Genomic DNA, 23,191 nt, shown 5'->3' with positions numbered 1-23,191 from the left:
TGCACGGTGGGCAAGTGCATGAAGTGGGTAAATATCAGTGGACTATTTTATGTTGTTACTGACCCATTTGGGGACTGTAGGTAAATGAAACCCCACATTGTAGACAAACGGGGATGCTAGTGAGCCACTTAAGAGACACACCTTTGTCTGACCTTTTTGTCCACACTTAACAGCCGACAAAGGTGATGTATGTGTCAAATTTCAAGTTAATCTAAGCATGCCAAAAGCCTTAAATATGCCTGAAATAAAAGTATATTTTGACACAATGCCATTGCAATGGTGTTTGAGATATCAAAAATCCCTTCACAATTTCACATTAGATTCAATTGCATGAATCCTCTAGGAGGAGTATTTAAAAGTTCATTGCATGCAACTGTGAAAAAATCCACCTTTATGACTGACACACTTCCTGGGGCCTGTTGGTGGCACTATACCTGGGACTCACAATAGACACATCGAAGCACATCGATGCGATCGGAATCCTTGGCCGAACATACACACCGCCTGTCATCCCAATAAGACATTTTTTGCTTTAGATATTAGACATTTCCTTTTTCTCTGAATTCGCCATAACTTAGTCGCCTCGCCATGGCAGCACCGTTCGAGATATCAAAAATCCCTTCGGAATTTAGCAAGTGCAATGTCTCGGTATCATGTTGACCACTTTTGGTGTCAATAGCATGAATGTCCTAGGAGGAGTATTTAAAAGTTCACCACATGCAACTGTTGTGACTGACACACTTCCTGGCGCCTGTTGGTGGCGCTATGTTCGAGATTCACAATAGGCACATCGATGCGATCGGAATTCTTGGCCAAACATACACACTGCGTGTCATCCCAATAAGACATTTTTTTAAATAGATATTAGACATTTCCTGTTTCTCTGAATTCGCCATAACTTAGTCACCTCGCCATGATAGCACCGTTCGAGATATCAAAAATCCCTTTGGAATTTAGCAAGTGCAATGTCTCTGCATCATGTTCACCATGTTTGATGTCAATCGCATGAATTCCCTAGGAGGACGATTTAAAAGTTCATTGCATCCAACTGTGAAAAAATCCACCTTTGTGACTGACACACTTCCTGGGGCCTGTTGGTGGCGCTATACCCGGGACTCACAATAAGCACATCGATGCAATCAGAATCCTTGGGCGAACATACACACCGCGTGTCATCACAATAAGACATTTTTTGGCTTAGATAGAAGACACTTCCTGTTTCTCTGAATGTGCCATAATTTAGTCGCCTCGCCATGGCAGCCCCGTTCGAGATATCAAAAATCCCTTCACAATTTAGCAAGCTTTAGTAGACTTAGATATTCTGGGAACTACCAGAAGTCCTGGGTTTTGTGATCTCAGAGAGATGTTTTTGTAGTATGGTTGATATGATTTTCAAAAGACAAGATGCTGTATAATATAACACTCAGGTCTTTCACTGCTGAGCTACTAGTAACAGTACATCCCTCTAAATTGAAGTTGAATTGTGAGAGTTTCGGTTACTGCTTTTGGACCGATACGTAATATTTCTGTCTTATCAAAGTTTAACAACAGAAAATTATAGCTCATCCATTTATCTCTCCAACACAATCAGTTAATTTGGAAAATTTAGCTATTTAGTCTGGTTTTGATGAGATATATAACTGTGTATCATCAGCATAACAGTGGAAACTAATCCCATGTCTTCTAATAATGTTCCCTAATGGAAGCATGTATATAAAGAAAAGCAGAGGTCCTAGGACTGATCCTTGAGGGACCCCATAATTAACTGGCAATAAACTGGAGGATTCACCATTTAATTCTACGAAATACTATCGATCAGACAGGTAGGATCTAAACCTTAAAACCTGTACTATGATGGGGCCTGAAACCTGACTGAAACTCTTCAAAGATATTGTTCTCCTGTAAAAAAGAGCTCAGTTAAACAGACACAACCTTTTCTAGTATTTCAGACATAAACGGCAGATGTGAAATAGGTCTGCAATTTGATATTTCATTAGGATCTAAATTCTGTTTCTTAATGAGTGGCTTAATAACTGCCAAACTGAAAGATTTAAGGACGTAACCTAAAGATAGCGAGGAGTTAATAACATTAAGAAGAGGCTTACTAGCTTTAAGTAACACTTATTTCAGTAATTTAGTTGGAATGGGGTCTAGAGAACAATATGTTGATTTAGCTGTAGTGATAAGCTTATCTAACTCTTCCTGTCCTGTAGTTGTAAAGTGCTGTAGTTTTGAGTGTAGAGCTGTAGGTGAGACTGGGTCACAAGGTGCTCTCATATGTTGAACATCAACTATTTTGTTCCTGATGCTTTCAATTATATCAGTGAAGAATCTCAAAGTCCTCACTACTGAACTGTGATGGAATGGTATATTCAGATTTCTGTTTTTTGTTAATCTAGCCACTGTGCTAAATAAAAACCTGGGATTGTTTTGGTTATTTTCTATTTTCTTTTGCTCAAGTTTACGGGTTTCTCTCTTGAGGCTGTGAGTATGACTATTATACTACAGTGCAGATGTTTTGTCTCTAACTTTCTTTAATCGGATGGGGGCAACAGTGTCTAATGTGCTAGTGAATATAGCGCCTATGCTGTTGGTCATTACATCTAGATCATTTATGTTTAAGGGTACACTAAGAAGTCCAGACAGATCAGGCAGGTTATTTGTGAATCTGTCTTTAGTGGTCAGAATAATAATTCTAACGAGTCGATAACGTGATGAGGCACAGTTAGTCTGTTCTATAGGTAGTGTGTACAGTATGAGGTAATGGTCTGTGATGTCATCACTTTGAGGTATGATATCTATATCAGTGACATCTATTCCATGTGATGAGTTGCTCTAGTGATGTTTTGTTTAAGCCCAAATAAGTAGGTCCATAAATGTGAGTCCTAAAGCATTGTTTGTATTGTCAACGTGAATGTTAAAGTCTCCTACAATTAATGCTTTATCAAAATTAACCAATAGGCTAGAAAGAAAACCTGCAAATTCTCTAAGAAAATCAGTGTAGGGCCCTGGGTGTCTGCACGCGGTTGCTAGAGCAAGAGATATCAGGGATTTTTTCGTGTGCATGTGCGAGTGTGCAACATTAAGAACAAGCACTTCAATAGAATTGAATCTATACCATGTTCTCTGAGTAACAGTAATGAAATCACTAAAGATAGTGGCAACACCACCTCCACGACCAGTCTGACGAGGCTCATGCTTATAGAAATACTGATGGAGTAGACTCATTTAGACCGATCTAAATGGTTTAATCTAAGTTTCAGTAAGGCATAGTGCAGTAAGGCTATTTTCTTTGATGATTTCATTTACAGTAAGTGCTTTGGGTGCAATTGATCTAATGTTCAGAAGCCCAAACTTTTTGTTTGTTTCTTTGGCATTCATCTGGTCTAATTACAGTTCCCTGGTGCCGAAGTAAACAACACCTGGGCAGGTTGCTTCCTGGGTGCACTGGGCATGGACAGATAAACACACGAAGTAGAGGTGGTGGGAGTACTAATCTGAGTACTAGTACGAATCAGCTTCTCCATGGCCTCCAGCTCCAGTTCCACAGAGTGCAGCTCACCTGCACTCAAAGGCAGACACACAAGCGAGATGGTGCTATAGGGCAAGTACAACAGAGATAATTGGTGTGAGAAGGTGTAGAGAACTAGCAGTAACCGGGCTAACAGGCTACTGATGCTAACCAGCTGGAAGTGGACACTAGGAAAACACAGCAAATATCTGACAAAGACTCACTCACTCACTCATTTTCTACCGCTTATCCGAACTACCTTGGGTCACGGGGAGCCTGTGCCTATCTCAGGCGTCATTGGGCATCAATGCAGGATACACCCTGAATGGAGTGCCAACCTATCACAAGGCACACACACGCTCTCAGTCACTCATACAATCACACACTATGGACAATTTTCCAGAGATGCCAATCAACCTACCATGCATGTCTTTGGACCGGGGGAGGAAACCGGAGTACCCAGAGGAAACCTCCAAGGCACGGGGAGAACATGCAAACTCCACACACACAAGGCGGAGGCGGGAATCGAACCCCAACCCTGGAGGTGTGAGGCGAACGTGCTAACCACTAAGTCACTAAGCCACCATGCCGCCAATAGGAAAACAAATAAAATGTTAGTGATATCAAAAAATATTTTGAGCAATTATTTTACTCTTAAGATGCTGTTGTTATTGCCGGTGTGTTCAATCTGTGTAAAAAGTAAGGAGTTAAACTATAAACTCAAATACTGAAAAAAAATCCAAAACTGAATTAAAATACTCAGCCTAGCAAACACATGCGACTGGCACAAAAACTCACGGCAACCAATTCAAACACTGATATAATATTTATTGAGCATATAACATGTGGGTGTGTTGATAATATTGTGCTTAGATGTACTTTTATTCTGTATTAACTAATTTTTACTTCATATATTCCATATCTTACATCCTCTGCCCCTTGGTCTGCTTTTTTTTAAAGAGTATGTGCTACAACATCATCTAATATGATAGTGGGCTAATTGTTAGTAGAACACTTGGTGTTACTACATTGGGCAGTGAGGCGTACTGTAGGTTTAGCTTCTTGGGCCATTGATCCTGGACAATGCCTGCAACCTCATGATTGTTTTGACAGTACGAAGTCTTTGGTGCTCCTGTGATCCTCAAGGTGCCTGAGCCTACATTGGCTTGGTAAGTCTTCCTGTGTCCACTACTGTGTATTCCACCTGCTCTGAGTATTGGGACCTGATAATACCTGCTTTATGAGGCAGTTTATCAATGCTAAACTACAATTAAGGTGCTTCAAACTCAAGGGGCAGTATTTAGGCACATTTGTCATTTGGACATGTTACTGTGGGGAGGGTCTCCCTGTAGCCCCAAGACTTGACCATCAATATGCTCACCCCTGGGACCATCACACCTACTGCAGTTAACCCTAATCAGGTCATGGTCTTGGGTTTAATCAATTCTTGTGTCATTTAGGCCATAAGGTCTGGTAGAATATTGTCCTATAATTTACAGGAATTACGTTGAATGTTGAAGTGGCGGGCAAAGCTAGAATTATTACAAGCACCGTTAAATTACAAGCTAAAAAATAAAAGTTCCAACAAGCTAGTGTTAATTTTGTCACCTGTTTTTAATTTAGGCTTAGTCTTAGTCTTGTGCCAAATGTCCTTGTTAGTTTTAGACATATTTAGTCATTCACATATCTTTGTTTGTTAAAGTTTTAGTCGACTAAAAGTCTCATCATTTTAGTCTAGTTTTAGTATGACATAATGTGTGTGACACTGTGGAATGATCTAAATGACCCGTACAAGAAGCTACATATCTCCCCTTTTGGGTGCCGAAGTTTCTGATGAAGGGAAACTTCGTCATCCAACAGTTATGAAGGTCGGCTGGTAAGTAGATTATGATGGTCAAAGGCAGGTGAATCGTGGGGGTGGGTCTGTCCCAGGATCTCCCAGGGCGTCCAGCTTGGTATTTGGGATGGGTGCCGCCGTGACCCCTGTGGTTCTGTGTTAACCCTCTGGGGTCCACGGGCTCACCGGCGCTTTTTTGGCGCTTTTTTCCTCTTCAACGTGAAATCCACTTAAAATACTCCGTCATTCATAATCATACACACACATGTAATACATCATTCGAAACTGTGAAGTGTCTACTTTTATTTGACTGCTTTCATAATAACAACAAAATGCTGTGCTTTTGGCAAATAAAGAAAATAACCAGGGTGTGCATTCAGACATCTCTGTCTCCTTGACCATCTTCCTGAAACACGTTACAAACATGAACTGATAACTTCGCCAATACTTATCACACGAACATGATACATATGTCTAATGAAAGCCTGAAATGTCTACTTTTAAATGAGGTAATTAAAATCGAAAGCAAATATTGTCTTTTTGTGTAATCTGTATGTAAGTAAAGAGAGGTACAGTTTTTCTGGCTCGACCTCATTAGCGCTTAATGTGATCCCACCTACCGCGTGCGCACCATTCATATGAAAATGACCTGAGTGGGCTATGCAAACAAGATCAACGCCCCCAAACAATGCTATAAGAAGCACAAAGTTTTAACAGATTCATTCACTCGTGTAATCATACAAATTCATACACATTTGTTTATTGTGTGTGAACAAATGTTTAGTATGTGTTTCTTGGCCTTATTTCAGCATCTTTTTCTTTTTTTTACTACCCAAGCATAAACATCATTTACTTAAAAATACAAACATGTACATACATTTTACTTACATAATATTGTAGCACAGTTTGTGCTGAATACAATGTTATGTGATATTAGCCATTAATATGTTTTGAAATAACTGAAAAAAAAAACAAATGTAAGAGCATGTCAGAACCTCTGCCAGTGTCCCAAAATGATCAGACCCCAGAGGGTTAATTGCAAAGCATCATGGCACTTGCTAGACAGGTTTGTCACGATAGCGTTGCTGGGTGCCCTCTAGTGCCAGTTCTGACCATTGTTTGGGGACAGAATAGATTGCTCCCCTTTTACAGTTTTTTCGGTCACAGTCCTTTCCTTGGTATAGGCTCTTTGGGTTAAGTCTCGAAGCTGATAGATGGACATTTCCCGTGGGCAGACCAGGACCCCCAGGTGGTGACTTACAGTATGGTGAAGGTTTCTGAGGACAAACATTTGAAGTTGAAGTCCTCCTCCATTCCTGGCTCATTTTGGGCTCCAAAGTAGGCCTGTCGGAGCCTGTTGTAATAAGCTTGTGTGGTTTTGTGTCTGCTCTGTTTTAGGTCCAGAGCAGTGAACAGTCCTTGCTCTGACTCTGGGTCAGAGAACTCCTTAATCAGGGCCTCTTGAAGCTGCTGGTAATCCTCTTTGATCTTGTCTGGTTGCCATTCCAGGAAGCTCCGTACCTCGCGGCTGGAGGTGATCCTGAGGAGATAGAGTTGGCCTTGTGTAGTAACGTTGGCTACAGTCTGTAAATGAAAGTCAATGTCTTGCAGGTAGGCATGTATGTCATAGCCTCCTGCAGGGTCTGGCATGAAAGTAGGGATGTTTCTAGCCAGTTTGTCCAATTCCTTAGGGGCGAGCCTGTGACTGGAACACGGGGTTTCTTGAAAAGTCTCCCACCCTGGGTCTCGAGTCAGGATTTCTCACCCCCCTTTTGAAATGTTGATTCTTGTTTTGGGGGTTTGAGTCCACTGGTTAAGGGAAACTCCACATTGGGCATTTCCTTTTCAGGGTCCCTTTGTAATCTATATGCGTGTTTTAGTTCCCTGTGAGTTGTGTCAACTTCGTCTTTTAAGTGAGTTCTTTCTTGACACAGGGCATTGATTTCTTCCCGGGCACTTTGCAGATGCCTTTCGTATGCCTTAGCTTTGGCTCCTCTGTCCTTAAGTTTAGTGCTCTTATCAGAAGGGCCTTGGCTTGTCGGAGTTCCTCCTGAGTGTCTTTTTCCTGCTGTTCTCTGCGTGCCATGTCCGTGCGGAGATCAGTCAGGGCCTGTTGTAGTCCTTTTACTTTCTCCTGCAGTTCTGTGTCCTCTTCATCTGCCGTTTCTCGTTGGCTTTGAGTCCCTGCCTGGACTTGAGTCGTGAGCCTGTGCCAGATTCCTCCGAGCCTCCTCAGCTTTGATCTGGAATGACAACGATTCCTGTTGCAGACGAGAATTTTTTTCTTCCTCCATTTTTGTCTGGCCAGCTCCTTGTGGCTATAGTCCTGTGTTGGGTTATGAGACATCACCGCACTCAGGTTGTCATCAAGCTGTTCCCAGCTCAGGTGTTGCAGATCAACAGCAGTTTCGGGTAGGTGGGTACCCGTCATGGTGTTCAACCAGGTCTCTAGCTGATCCCAGTGTGCCTCAGGGCTGGATGGTCTGGACATGCTGGCTCACTGGCAAAGAGAGACTGAGACAAGGGCCAATGCAAGTTCTTACAATATTGGAGGCCTATGCTAATAGGCGAGAATGTGCTGTCCACTCAATTTGCCTAATGGATCATAAAAGCATTAAAGTTTTTGACTCAACCATCCCTTCAGGACTGGCTCCCTCTGCTACTAAGATTTGGCTACTTTAAATTGCTAAGTTTTCTGTGATGATTTCCCAGTTAGGTCTTTACCTTACACCTCAACTAAATAGAATGAACATAGAAAGATCAACTCACAACACAAAGGTGATAGAGCACCTTTGGGTTATAAAGTTGAAACTAAACAGCTGAAACTGTATTTTAAATTTAGCTTCACCCTCTGTTTAAAGTTTAATTCAAAATAAGTGAGGGGAAGTGGGAAGAAAATAAATGAGAAGGGAGAAAAGAGAAAAATGCAAATAATGATAATAATAATAAAAACAAATAAACACAGATAACAAAACATCAAAATAGAAATTCAGAAAAAAAAATTACTACTAATAGTAATAAAACAAAACATGACCAAAAAAAACAAACAAAATTGATAATAATAAAAAGGGAAACAATAAAACAAAATTAATAATAATTATAACAAAACAATAATAACAAATATACAAAAATAAAAATGAAATAAAATTGAAGGGACAAACCAAAAAACCAGGTGGCACAGAGAGAGAGAGAGAGAGAGGGGGAGAGAGAGGGAGAGAGAGAGAAAGAGAGAGAGAGAGAGAGAGAGAGAGAGAGAGAGAGAGAGAGAGAGAGAGAGAGATAGTTAGTTCACACACACACTGAAGTTAGGGGTTAAAAGTGGGGGTGCTTGTAAAGGTACTAGTTACTTATCAACCTGTCCCCTGGTGTTTATCTGGAAGTGTGGTGCCCTAAATCACTTCACTAATGGGTGTGATTGATAACGTTTGGGGTAAGATTATTCTCGACCCTACATGTCATGTGACCTTATTTCGACCGGTTCAAATTAAGGAAGCAGGCTTTATTCGCTACCTCTAAAACAGAGTTGATTCGCTGTTGATATGTAAAATTAGGTCTTAAGAGTTAGCTGATAGAGTTACACTACTCAAATCACAGTTTAACAACTGAGGGAAGGTTTCTCCTTTCCACAAATTCTACAGTTTGTGCCACTCAATGGCACACAGTGGGTGGGTCAGGTTCTCTTCACTGCCCCCCAAATAAATAAATAAACAAAAGAACAGGGTTTCTTCGCTGTTCTTATTCGTTACTTGATCAAGGTTTGGGACTCCTTTTACATACCAATCAACAACTGGTCATTAGTATCTTTATGATTGGATCTGCACGAATCAGTTAGCTACTCTGATCGTTAAACCTAAAGGAGTGCTATCGTCTAGTTGAACGAAATTGGAACACGCAATGACTTCAACAGCGATACAAATACAAGGCCTTAAAAGATGATAAGAGGAACACGCTCAAATCAATCTTTAATCGAACTATGGGGAGATTTCTTCGTCCCCACAGCTGATGAGATTTCTTCATCTTTACGAGGGATTTTTAATATTATGACTGCAGTTAAATTCTTCGCTTTTCTTTTCCTTTTTTTTCGATTAATCATGACTTATAAATCGAAAAAAAAATATTTAATTTATTATTTCTTAATTTAATAATTTAATTTCTAGCCATTTCTTATAACCGTCTGTCATGTACTGATAATGCCAATCAGGGTCACCAAAGCTGTCATATATTTGAATGTAAGCAGATGCCAAATATTCAGGTTTAAAAGTACCACTGCGAGGATATGTCAAAAACTGAGGTTGTGATTCAGTCACCCTGCTAAATTATCTAGCCAGGGGGTAGTATAACAACTTAGACCACAACGGTTCATCCAGTCACGAGGAGTTTCCTCGTGGTCTGGATTAAGATATTTCGTTCCTGAATTACCCATGTCCAACTATAGGTACAGCTAATATTATTACACACAAACAACACAACACAATCAACACAACACAGTTAACACAACACAATTGGAGACCAGCGACCGAGACAGAGAGGGTGATCAAATAAATGTATTACCTCTAATCCTAGAGATGTTTTTTTGCACGCTATTACACTGGTTCAGTAACTAGTGACGACTTCCGTTACACATCATGTATATGTTCGATAATATCGATTTAGCTATACAAATACATGGATATCAGCAAACATACCTGATTACTGATATCCCCAATATAGATACCAGTACATGAGGTAAGTGCCTACACTTTAACCGGTATGACAAGATACCAAATCAGCACTTACCCGAGTACTGGTATCCCGGACGAGCGCCCAAGTACTGTAAGGAATTCTTATTCACAAGGACAAAAATCTGGCTTTTCATGCAATGAGATTTGACACCATTATAGCTGCAATGAGTGGGCCAACTCCATATTAAACAGTACAGATTAAGAAAGGGATGTCATTGTAGTTCATATGCATGTAAAGGCAGATGTACCAAAACTTTTGAAAATATAGTGCATGTTCAAATACATGTATGCTAGCTTCTGTGTCAAAATGAGTCTTATTTATAATTACAATTAATTCATTAATTAGTTTGAGAGAAAACAACTGTACATACCAGTGGCAGATTTCTGTGTATGGCAAGAGAAATGAAACAAAATACAATACCTGCAATATTAAATAGCCACTAGAGGGAGCCCTCAAACACCTAGAAATATAATTAAGTGCTTGATTTTATGGAATTAACACAACAAAACATTTAAATTTAATGTCTTTTTCATTTCCTCTTAGTCACACTATGCTTTGTAGAGCTGCATCACCAGGGTTTTGTCAATCCACTTATCCTGGAACTCATACACAGTCACGGTTATGTTCTCTTCCTCCTTCAGTTTAAACCACTTCCACTCCTGGATTCCATATTCACTTTAGTAAATTCCATGCCTTCATCCTTCTTCTCCCTGTTCCTCCAAATTTACGGTAACAGTGTACGAGTCACACTTGAGAAAATGCTTCATGAATGTACAGATTCCAGAAATATAGGACAAAGTGAAAAACCTATACATCACTTGGGATGGCAGAAAACTGAGCTTCATCGAGCAGCATGCTCTTTATGTGGAATAGCTGCAGAAATAACACAAAGTAAGCAGCAGCAGGAAATAAAAAAGAACACAAAGCTCAACTCATAATGATGCAAAAGAGTGACAAAGGACATGCGTGATCATCAGAGCCTCAGGCAGAGGGAGCCAGTCCTGAAGGGATGGTTGAGTCAAAAACTTTAATGCTTTTACAATGAAGAAATGCTTCAGCTAACCCCTGATTCTGACTTAATTGCTAAAGTTTTGAATGCTATTGATTTCCTAGAAATGAAACATTCTCCACATGGCATGTATGCAAAATACAGTTTAGATGCCTATAAGCACATGACAATATGCACAATAAATGTAGAAGAAAAAACAATGTGTTTTTAGAAGATTCTGGTTCAAAAATAATGAATTTAAACAGGTGCCAAAAATGAGTGGTAGATTTCTGAATCTATTAGCAGCATCTGGGATTATCATGAGAGAAAAATTTCCTGCACACATAAGGTGTGCTGGGAATCATCAACAATCATGAAAAAATTTCCTTTCTGCTGTCTGAATGTTATCCTGATTAATCTCATGAGAAAAGATAGGGAATAAGCTTAATTAGCACCCTAAATGGATTGAAAGTGTGTAGAAATCAGCCTTTTGAATTTCAGGGCCTTAAGTTTTAATCCAGACTTCTTCTGTATGTGCATGAGTGGAAACTCAGCACCTAGGCCGTGAATTGAGTAATCAAGTGCTCATATATAAGGCCTGCACTTTTACTAACCGTGCGCACACAATAAAAACACATGATCTAAACTGCACAGCTCAAATACATATGGGACCAGATGTACATTATGATCAGGAGTTACAGAAAGAAGCTGATGTGGTGGTGTTGAATTTTTATAGAGATGATTACAGATATACTGTAGTAATGAGCCTTTCTAAAATACATGTAAGGCCAGAGAAGACCTACCCATTCACCAGGGAAAATTTACACCCACATGTATCTCTATCAAAAGATGAAAAAGAGAATTGGGAAGGTTAAGTAGAGTAGATATTGAAATGTGTGAAAACTGATGATTGTAAACCGAGTTCTGATCCCACAGCACTTTATAGTGAGAAAAATAAAGCCTATTGTATGCCCCTGAACTGGATAGCTTAAGCTGACAGAACAGTTGAGATAATGCCGCAAACAGACACAGATGTACTAAAAACAATACAGCAGATGGTACACATTTCTGGGAAAGATCCCCCAACTTTGGGCAACAGGAAAGTATTATGAGGGTCTAATTAAAAATTGTGCACAGGTGCAGATAACCCCTAAATCAGATTACAGGCCCTGTAAGACACAGCACTCTTTAAAACCAGAGGCTATTAAGGGTATTATGCCAGTATTTAACCTTGCTTAAAGCTGGTGTAATTGTGCCATGTGAAAGCTCTCCTGTGAGAAACATTAAGCCCCTGGGTGAGCCAGAAGAGTGGCGCTTCATTCAAGATTTGCAAGTAGTGAATGATTCCATAATATCAAGAGATCCATATATGCCAACCCCCTACACAATATTGTCCCAAATTCCACCAAGGAAGCAAGTGGTTCTCTGAAATAGACTTGGATGGTGCATCTTTCAGTGTACCATTTCACTCGTATAGCCAGTTTGCATTTTCCTTCAATGAAAAACATACACTTTTACAAGATTATTTTATGGATATTGTATATCTCCAACTATTTACAGTACAATGAAGCTCTCAAAAACAGTCTAGAATCTCTGAGGCTGACCCCAGGTTCAACGGTCCTTCAATACATGGATGATTGTATGATTTCAGTGCCATCTAGGGACCAGTGTGAAAGAGACACCATTGTGTTACTTTGTCATCTAGCAAAGGGAAGTCAGAAAGCAAGCTTATCAAAACTGCAGTTTGTACAACAAGTGAAATTCTTAGGACACCTGATATTAGAGCATGACAAAACTATTAATCAGTTGCATTTATGAGTTACAGCTATACAAAACATTCCAAAGCCTGACACAAAGAAACAATTGATGTCATTTTTAGGCATGTGTTCATGGAAAGAGTCTAGAGGCCAACAGATCACTTACTTAGACATCTGAGGCGAACTTGAAAAAAGCCTTTGCAAACTTGAAATTGGTTCAGTAATCTACCCCAACATTAGGGTTACCGGATCCAAATACCGAATCCAACTTCAGCAAACAGTTGATAAAAAAGCAAAAAAACAGGTGTATCAGTATTGTTACAAGGTGTATCAGTATTGTTACAAGACCATGGTGGGAAACTGAACCCAGTGGCAGCAGAGTTGCCTATGTGTTTAAGAGCTGTAGCAGCTCTAAGTTAATGCTTCTAGGGATATTTACATTTACAGCATTTAGCAGACACTCTTATCCAGAGTGACTTACATTTTTTTATTTGTTTATACACATGAGCAATTGAGGGTTAAGGGCCTTGCTCAGGGGCCCTGCAGTGACAACTTGGTGGACCTGGGATTCGAACCAATGATCTTCCAATCAGTAGTCAAACACCTTAAGCACTAAGCTACCACATCCCTGTATGATATGCCGTGTCACATGCCATGTCACACTACAGCACATACTGTATGTCTGCAGTGTGATGGCTGAGATATTTTACTATCTTACTTGAAATGCCAAATGTCAAAGTGAAACTTTTGTACTGTACTAAACTGCACAGAAGCAGATAGAGAACCATGCAGTTGTGTAGCAGTTGTAAATTAAATTGCAGCCCAATGTTTGACTTGCAGGAGATGGTGTTGCAGAATCCAGATCTTGAACCTTTTGTGGATGGATCAACACTCAGAGACCAGAAAACAGGCCACTGGTGCATAGGGTATGCAGTAGTCACACAACATGAAAAAGTGTCCATTTATACGGACAGCAGATATGCAATTAGTTTAGTGCATGATTTTGGCACATTTTGGAAACATTTTCATGACTTCTTCAGGTAAAGCAATCATGCATAATGGCCTGATTTCTGAACTCCTGAATGCAATCCTACTTCCAAAATCTATTGCCATCTGTAGGTGTGAAGCACATACAGGGAAGAATGATCCAATACACTGGTGTGGTCATAATTCACTCACATTCACAGACAAAGCGACCCAAAAGAGATGTTTCCGATGATGACTTTCCTCCACCAGAACATAAACTAAAAAGTAAACTTGGGATGACTCAGGTATGGAATCAACAAGAAGTAACACACTATCGGCTTGCCACCTATATTAATTCCACTACAAGGGCAGCCAAAAGTATTAAACAAGAACTCGGAGCTTGATTAACTACAGGACAGAATAGATTAACTTTTATATAAGTAAATAAAATAGATATATTTTACCAGCTAAGTACGGAGGTGTATGCACCATGATAGATCAGTGCTGCACCACGATTCCCTCTGATGATGATGACCATGGGTCCATTTCTGATGCACTGCGTGACATGCACAAAGTAGCATGACATGACAAATGAGATTAGACGAACACAGAACACATAGTTGGGGACTGTGGTATACACTGTTTGGACAGTGGACTGCATATCTATCAATGATAATTCCAGTGTAGTATTAATCTTACAATGTTTGTTTGGGACTTTCATATTTCATAAATGCATGCATTACATCATAATGTCTAATCTAATGACCAAACAACTTGTGAAACTGGGTGACACTGACAACGAGTGGAGTTTGAAGATTACGTTTTCTCTGAGTTTACTAAGACTGATTCAGAACTAGACAAAGGTAACTACAGACAGGATAGACTGTGACTTGTGAAGAAGTTATAATCAGATTAATGCTTTGCCTTTTATCTACATATTATGTGTATGTGTCCTGTCCCCACAAAAATAGCATATTGTCTACTGAAGATCATGTATTTTATTAAGTGTTTATTGAACCCCTGCGAGGGAAAGTGTTCTGTTAAAGTCACTGTCAAAGTTAAGTGACTAATGTAAATTATTAGTTGGTAGTTTGTCTCCCCCTACTGGATGTTCTGAGGATAACGTTTTATATTATCATCATTGTCACGTGATTGAGCAGATGACTAACAAGGAAGTTAGTGCCTTTCATGCTTGCTGTTCTTGTTATGACGAAAACTAGAATCCATATCAATCTGCATTCATCTTTGGTCTTTGGTAGCTTTGTCTGTATGATAAATTGTTATTGATCATATTACGCTCAATTTTATATGATTATTTCAAGTATTTGTAATTTGTATTGTTTGGATGCATCTCTGAAATTGATCATATGGAAGTTGTGTATTTCCATTTCTTGATAACTGTACTTCACATTGTTTATTATTTTCTAATTATTTTAAGTTTTACCCTACCCTCATTAAAGTACAAAAAAGGACATTCCGTGTCTGTGAAGTTGATGAGAAGGAGTTTAGCTTGCTGTTAAAGTATACAGAGGACGTATATAGAGAACAGTACAGTAAAACGACGGCTCTGTCAGACAGGACATCGCAGTTCAATCTGATTCTACTCAGCAACAAGCAAGTAATCTGATCATCAAACGATGTCGAAGAAAAGCCTTTCATCATATAAGACCAGGTCTCGTGTCTCCACACAACATTCAATACTTAATTGAATACTAATACTGCAGTATTAGCACGGGCAGAAGCGGAGGCTGCAAAAGCACATCTATCATTTGCTGAGAAAGAGATGAAAATGAAGACAGAAAAAGCTCATATAGAAGCCTCTATGGACCTGTTAAAACAAGAGAAAGAAACTGCTGCAGCGCTAGCTAAGGCTGATGCACTCAAAGCTGCTGTTGATCAGCACAGCGAAAGGTTAAGTTGTGCTGTTTTGCAAGATCATAGTCCAGAAGACAAAGCACAGTGTACTAAAGATTATGTCATGCAGCAATTAAAGACAAACAGTCCATCTTCCACAATGCCTGGTTTAGAGCCTTTTTCTGATGACCAAATAGGTCAGGTTCATGAAACGCAATCACTCAACACATCAGTGCTACATCGAGAGGGCAACGCCTCTTCAGGGTTTGCATCCAACGCTGCAAATGTTCATAAAAATTCCAGTATGAATGACTTTGTGCGTTACCTGGCTCTCCGTGAACTGGTCTCTACAGGGCTGTTGAAATTCAATGATCAACCAGAAAATTACAAAGCCTGGCGATGTTCATTTAAGAATGCCATCAGAGATTTAAACTTAGCATTTAGTGAAGAAATCGACCTTCTTGTCAAGTGGCTTGGGAAGGAGTCTGTAGACCACGTGAGTCGGATTCGAGCCGTAAACATGAATAACCCTGAGAGAGGGTTGAATATGATTTGGGCCAGGCTGGAGGAATGTTATGGCTCCCCTGAGGTGATAGAGAATTCACTGTTCAGACACCTGGAGAGTTTTCCCAAATTAACAAACAAAGATTATGCGAGACTAAGAGAGCTGAGTGATTTACTGAGAGACTTACCTGGACTTGCAGTTCTTGACACTGCTCGTGGCATAAATCCTATTGTTGAAAAACTTCCTTTCGGACTTCAGGATAGGTGGTTATCTGTAGGTTCCAACTATAAGCTGAAGTACAATGTCCCATTTCCTCCCTTTGATGTATTTGTTGAATTTATTAGGCGACAAGCAAGGATCAGAAATGACCCAAGTTTCAGTTTTACGTCTCGTGTAGTCTCTTACTAAGCCTAATTCATGGAAGCAGCTTAAACAGAGAGAGATTTCAGTCCACAAAACAGACGTGTCACCTACTGTCTCTTTCACCAAAGACAAATTCTTTAACAGTGACTGTGAAAAGCTATGTCTCATACACAAAAAGGCACATCGTTTACGCAAGTGCCGTGTCTTTCGAGATAAACCTTTTGAAGAGCGCAAAGCATTCCTGAAAGAAAACGGAATCTGCTTCAGATGTTGCAGGTCTTCACTGCACATAGCAAAAAATTGCAAAGCCTGTGTTAAATGCGCAGATTGTGGTAGTGAGAGACATGACACTGCCCTCCACCAAGAATCAACTCACATCTCTGATGACTCGAGCCCCTATCCAGAGCATGGCGGGGAGGGAGATCTTGTACCATCATCTGGCATCTCATCACACTGCACTCAAGTCTGTGGTGGTGATCTAACCAACAGATCATGCTCAAAAATCTGTCTTGCCAAGGTTTATCCTAGCGGTAGCCGTGATAAAGCAGTGAAGCTTTATGCAATAATTGACGATCAAAGTAACAGATCAATGGCTCGTTCTGAGTTGTTTGATATGTTCGGCATCCAAAGTCCTAGTTCACCGTATTCACTAAAGTCCTGTGCTGGCATTTTGGAGACATCGGGAAGACGAGCTAGCGGATTCCAAATTGAATCCATGGATGGAGAGATTAGTCTTCCACTTCCAGATCTGATTGAGTGTAATGAGATTCCTAATAACCGATCAGAGATTCCTTCACCTTCTGCTGCTCTTCATTATCCACACCTCAAATCAGTGGCACATCTCATCCCGGAAATAGACCCAGATGTTCACATCTTACTTCTTCTCGGAAGAGACGTTCTCAGAATGCATAAGGTTTGCAAAGTGATCAATGGCCCACGTGACTTGCCATTTGCACAAAGACTCGATCTGGGATGGGTCATTGTAGGCAATGTCTGCCTAGGTAACGTTCATAAGCCAGTCACAGTTAACACCCTGTACACCAATACATTGGAGAATGGGGGACCTTCACTCTTTGAATCATGCCCTAACCTCCTGCAGGTGAAAGACAGATACGGTGGTTGCCATATGGCATGCTGCAGTGGTCAACTGACACACCAATCAGATCACTTAGGTGACGCTGTGTTTCAACGTACAAAAGATGATGATAAAGTGGCTCTGTCCATTGAAGATGACTACTTTCTTGGTATCATGGAAAAGGGGTTTAAGAAAGGTGAAAACAACAGTTGGGTAGCACCACTGCCATTTAAAAACCCAAGACAGCGTCTTCCTGACAATAGGACACAAGCGCTTAAGCGCCTCTCAGCACTGTTACGCAACTTTGAAAGGAAACCACAGATGAAAGAACACTTTGATTTATTTATGGAGATCTTTGAGAATGGGCATGCAGAGGTGGCTCCACCTCTCAAAGATGCAGAGGAACGGTGGTATCTCCCCATCTTTGGGGATATCATCCAAAGAAACCTGGTCAAATCCATGTAGTATTTGATTCTAGTGCACGTTGTAATGGTGTCTCTCTTAACGATATGCTGTTAACAGGCCCTGACCTCAATAGCTCTCTCTTAGGTGTGCTTATTCGATTTCGTAAAGAGTCAGTTGCCATAACCGCAGACATCCAACAGATGTTTTATTGTTTTCTTGTTAGAGAAGAAGACAGGAACTTTGAGATTTTTATGGTTCCGAGACAATGACCTCAGCAAAGACATTATAGAGTACCGTATGAAGGTACATGTCTTTGGAAATAGTCCCATGCCAGCTGTAGCCATCTATGGTCTCAGAAAATCTGTCCACCTGCAAGGACAAGAGCAGGATTCTGAAGTGCAACAGTTCATAGAACGTGATTTCTATGTAGATGATGGGTTAAAGTCCCTGCCAACTGTAGAAACAGCAGTGAGTTTGCTAAAGCGGACACAAAATGTTCTGGCCAGATCAAATGTGAGGCTGCACAAGATTGCCTCTAATAGGAGAGAGGTCATGGAAGCCTTTCCATTACAAGATTATGCAAACGACCTAAAAGATCTGAATATTGACACAGATAATCTTCCCATACAACGCAGTCTTGGCTTAAACTGGGACCTTAAGACAGGCCACTTCATTTTTCAAGTACCTGAGGGAATGAAGCCCTTCACAGGTCGAGGAGTCTTGTCAACGATTAATAGTCTGTTTGACCCTTTAGGATTTGCGGCCCCAGTAACCATCCAAGGCAAATCTATTTTGCGAGAGTTAAGCTTAGGGAACACTGATTGGGACTCTCCACTGCCACAGAACATGAAGGAGACATGGGATACATGGCGCAATTCCCTGCAAGAACTAAGACATCTTCTAATAGCTAGAACCTACTCAGAACGGTCACCCTCAGAAGATGCATGCAGAGAGTTGTGCGTGTTTTCAGATGCTTCCACCAAAGCTGTTGCAGCAGTTGCTTATCTTAAGCTCTCTTATGCTGACAAATGCAGTCATGTAAGCTTTGTGATGGGTAAGGCAAAACTTGCTCCACTTCCTGAACATACAATTCCAAGGTTGGAACTGTGTGCTGCAGTCTTGGAAGTAGAATTAGCTGATCTCATCTCATCTGAAATTGACATTGATCTCGATGCTATTACTTTCTTCACTGACAGCAAGGTAGTACTGGGATATATACACAATCAGACTAGACGCTTCTACGTCTATGTCAACAACCGAGTCTTAAGGATAAGAAGATCTAGTCAGCCCGAACAGTGGTATTATGTACGTACTGACCAAAATCCAGCAGATATAGCCACAAGGTCCATACCTGCAGCGTGCCTTGCAAACAGTCCGTGGCTTTTGAGCCCAGCATTCCTTGCAGATTCTTCTAACCCTCCAGAGAAGGAAACATTCCAACTCATAAATCCTGCACTTGATGTGGATGTACGACCAGAAGTATCCAATATGAGTACCACAACTGTGAGCAAGGAATTGGGTACACAATGCTTCTCTAGGTTCTCTGATTGGCAATCACTTATCCGTTCAATTGGACGGCTCATTCACATTGCCAATGTTTTTCATAAACCAGCAAATGATGAATCCTCATGCTGCAGAAACTGGCATTATTGTCCAACGGCTTGCTCAGTAGAGAACCTCTCAAAGGCTAAGATTGTAATCCTTCATGCCGTACAGGTAGAAACCTATGCAACAGAAATTTCATGCATCAAGAATAGAAAGAATCTTCAGAAAAATAGTCCACTAATTTCACTGAATCCATTCATTGATGATCAGGGTCTTCTGAGAGTTGGAGGCCGCATTTCAGAAGCAAAACTGAATCAGGATGAAAAGAATCCCTTAATTGTTCCTGGCAAGCACCATGTTGGAACCTTATTGGTAAGGCAATACCACCAACAAACCCAGCATCAGGGACGCTTGCTCACTGAAGGAGCTATCCGTGCGGCTGGTTTGTGGATCATTGGAGGCAAGAGACTTGTAAATAACCTCCTGTACCATTGTATCCTTTGTCGAAAACTTTGTGGCCACCCCCAATCTCAGAAGATGGTTTCTCTTCAATCAGACAGGATATGTACAGATCCTCCGTTCACCAATGTAGGCCTAGATGTATTTGGCCCATGGTCCATCTATGCACGTCGGACAAGGGGAGGTCCTGCACAAGACAAAAGATGGGCGGTGATCTTCACTTGTCTTAGTATCAGAGCAGTCCACATTGAAGTAATTGAGTCGTTAGACACATCCAGTTTCATCAATGCCCTCAGGCCCTTTTTTGCTCTCCGAGGTCCAGCAAAACAAATTCGTTCAGATTGTGGGACAAATTTCATTGGTGCCTGTAAGGAGCTTCAAATCCCATCAAACTGATGAAAAGAGTGTTCAGAAATACTTGGCAGAATATGGTTGCTCTTGGACATTCAATCCTCCTCATGCTTCTCATATGGGTGGCTCCTGGGAAAGAATGATAGGGATGGCAAGGAAGATACTAGACTCTATGTTCCTTCAACTAGGGCACACCAAACTAACTCATGAAGTGCTCTCTACTTTCATGGCAGAAGTAACCACCATCATCAACAATAGACCCCTAGTGCCAGTGTCTACTGATCCCAGTGATCCATTTCTCCTCACAGCTTCCATTCTCCTCACACAGAAAATGGGCATCCCTGTCACTCCTGCTGGTGACTTTGGAACCAAAGATCTTTTCCAACGTCAATGGCGACAAGTCCAACATCTAGCTAACACATTCTGGGATAGATGGAGGAAACAGTATCTGTGTTCATTACAGACACGTAGGAAGTGGCAATCTGAACGACCTAATGTTGATCCAGGTAGCATTGTGCTCCTCAAAGATAGCCAAGCCAAAAGAAATGACTGGCCAATGGGAATTATTACGCAGGTCTTTCCAAGCAAAGACGGGAAAGTTCGGAAGGTGGAAATAAAGGTTCTCAAACAAGATGGCACAGAGATTGTCATGCTCCTTCCTTCTAAATCCAATGCAAAGTGATGCGCCAACAAGCAGTAATTTAGTGGTGGCGTTCAATCACGCCAGGCGGGGAGTTTTCTGTTACAGTCACTGTCAAAGTTAAGTTACTAATGTAAATTATTAGTTGGTAGTTTGTCTCCCCCTACTGGATGTTCTAAGGATAACGTTTTATCATCATTGTCACGTGATTGAGCAGATGACTAACAAGGAAGTTAGTGCTTTTCATGCTTGCTGTTCTTGTTATGACGAAAACTAGAATCCATATCAATCTGCATTCATTTATTCATTCATGTATTGTTTGGATGCATCTCTGAAATTGATCATATGGAAGTGTATTTCCATTTCTTGATAACTGTACTGCACATTGTTTATTATTTTCTTCTTATTTTAAGTTTTACCCTACCCTCATTAAAGTACAAAAAAGGACATTCCGTGTCTGTGAAGTTGATGAAGAGGAGTTTAGCTTGCTGTTAAAGTATACAGAGGACGTATATAGAGAACAGTACAGAAAGTGATACATTGATTTGAGATTGCAAGTGATCAAGCTTAGCCATATGAATGTACATGTATCACTGCTTGATTAATTAACTATACTGTGATTAATTAAGTATACTGTAAATAATATAGAGGCTTTTAAATCAAACTTGAATCCTTAAATCTTCAATCTTTGGTACTGAATAATGATTAATAATTTTGTGTATTGTTCCAGGGGCAAAAGGAGGAAATTGTGATGGGAAATTTTACTGAGAAGTTGTTTGTAAAGGTCTGACCTTTTGTGTTTGTGACTAAAATATATTACTACCAGAGATTGATTGTGTATAATATCAGATGGAGAAGAATTGGTGAGATTTAGGCTCAAACAACTTTAGGCAGACCTGTTTTTCTCGCTAAATGTTTTCTTTGTTCGAATTAGGTAATGTAAATAAAATCTCATTGTAATGAATGACCGAGGCCCAAGCTCTCTGAGGAGCGTTGGATCCTGTTGCAGAGCAGTACAAATAAATTGTGAACCTTTTTACTCTTGCCCATGAAAAATTATTAAAAACTAGGACCCTTGAAGAAGTTAGCACCCTAATGACCACAGAGACAGCAAACTAGCATTTTGGAACATAAATGGTGTCAAACTAAATTGGTAGTATTACAAGTATCATGGAAGGAGAGCCTCTCGAGCTACAGAAAATCTATTAGTGCTACTGGCTCACTAAGAGATCTCTCCAGCCTCATTGAAGATAACCCTAAAAAATAATAAATCAAAAATAACCCTAATTTTTTCAATTAATCCCGAAATAAAATTAATTAGAAATAAAACCTATACAGGAAAATGCACCCCTTCAATATGCAGCAGCAATGGCTAAATGAATTATTTCAATGGCAAAATTATCAAATTATCAGGAAAAAAATCTGACTTAATTTGAAACCAGACAATGTGGTAACTAATCCTGTACTGTATAATCTTACTATATCTGAGCAGTACTGGATATTTGCCTAAATCTTTAAAGCAGGGGTGTCCAAACTTTTGGGGCCAGATTTGGTGAGGTGAAAATGCGTGGGGGCCGACCATTCAGCCTGGCATTCTTTGAAGCATTAATATTAAATGCAAATTAACTATATAATGTTTTTTTATTGCAAAAGTATGGTGGCCGAGAAGTGCAAAACACATTAAAAAATCTGAAAACAAATTAACAAATCTGAAAACATTAACAAATCCAAAAACACATTAACAAATCCGAAAACACAACAACAATTCAGGCAACCCGGAAATGGTAGGTATCGTTATTGATGTGTAGTATTGGGCTGCGTTTGTAACAGGTGCTTTTGGAAAAGTTGCAGCTTGATCCCAAATGCTTTGATGTGTGAATAGAGTTGGCTTATCACGACATTTTGCCCCTGAAGGCTCGTGTTTAGACTGTTCAGTTGTCATATTATATCAACTAAAAAATCCAAAATCAGCCAACCAAACGGGATCAGATACAGTAGTTCTGGCATTGGTTATCCTTTTTTGCCAAATTTCCTTCCTAAGACAGTAGAAGCGCTGCAGTGCAGACCCCCGACTAGCCATCTTACATCGTTGTGATGCACAACATCTCCATATTTAGCCTGGATGTCGAGTAGAAACTGTTGAAACTGGCGGTGTGAATGTGTAATTAATAGTCTTTATCACTGTTTTTTTTATACATGATCATATTTCAGAT

This window comes from Tachysurus fulvidraco, chromosome 13 (assembly GCF_022655615.1).
Source record: "Tachysurus fulvidraco isolate hzauxx_2018 chromosome 13, HZAU_PFXX_2.0, whole genome shotgun sequence".
Lineage (NCBI taxonomy): Eukaryota > Metazoa > Chordata > Actinopteri > Siluriformes > Bagridae > Tachysurus > Tachysurus fulvidraco.
The sequence above is the reverse complement of the archived record's forward strand: the minus strand, read 5'-3'. Positions refer to the sequence as shown.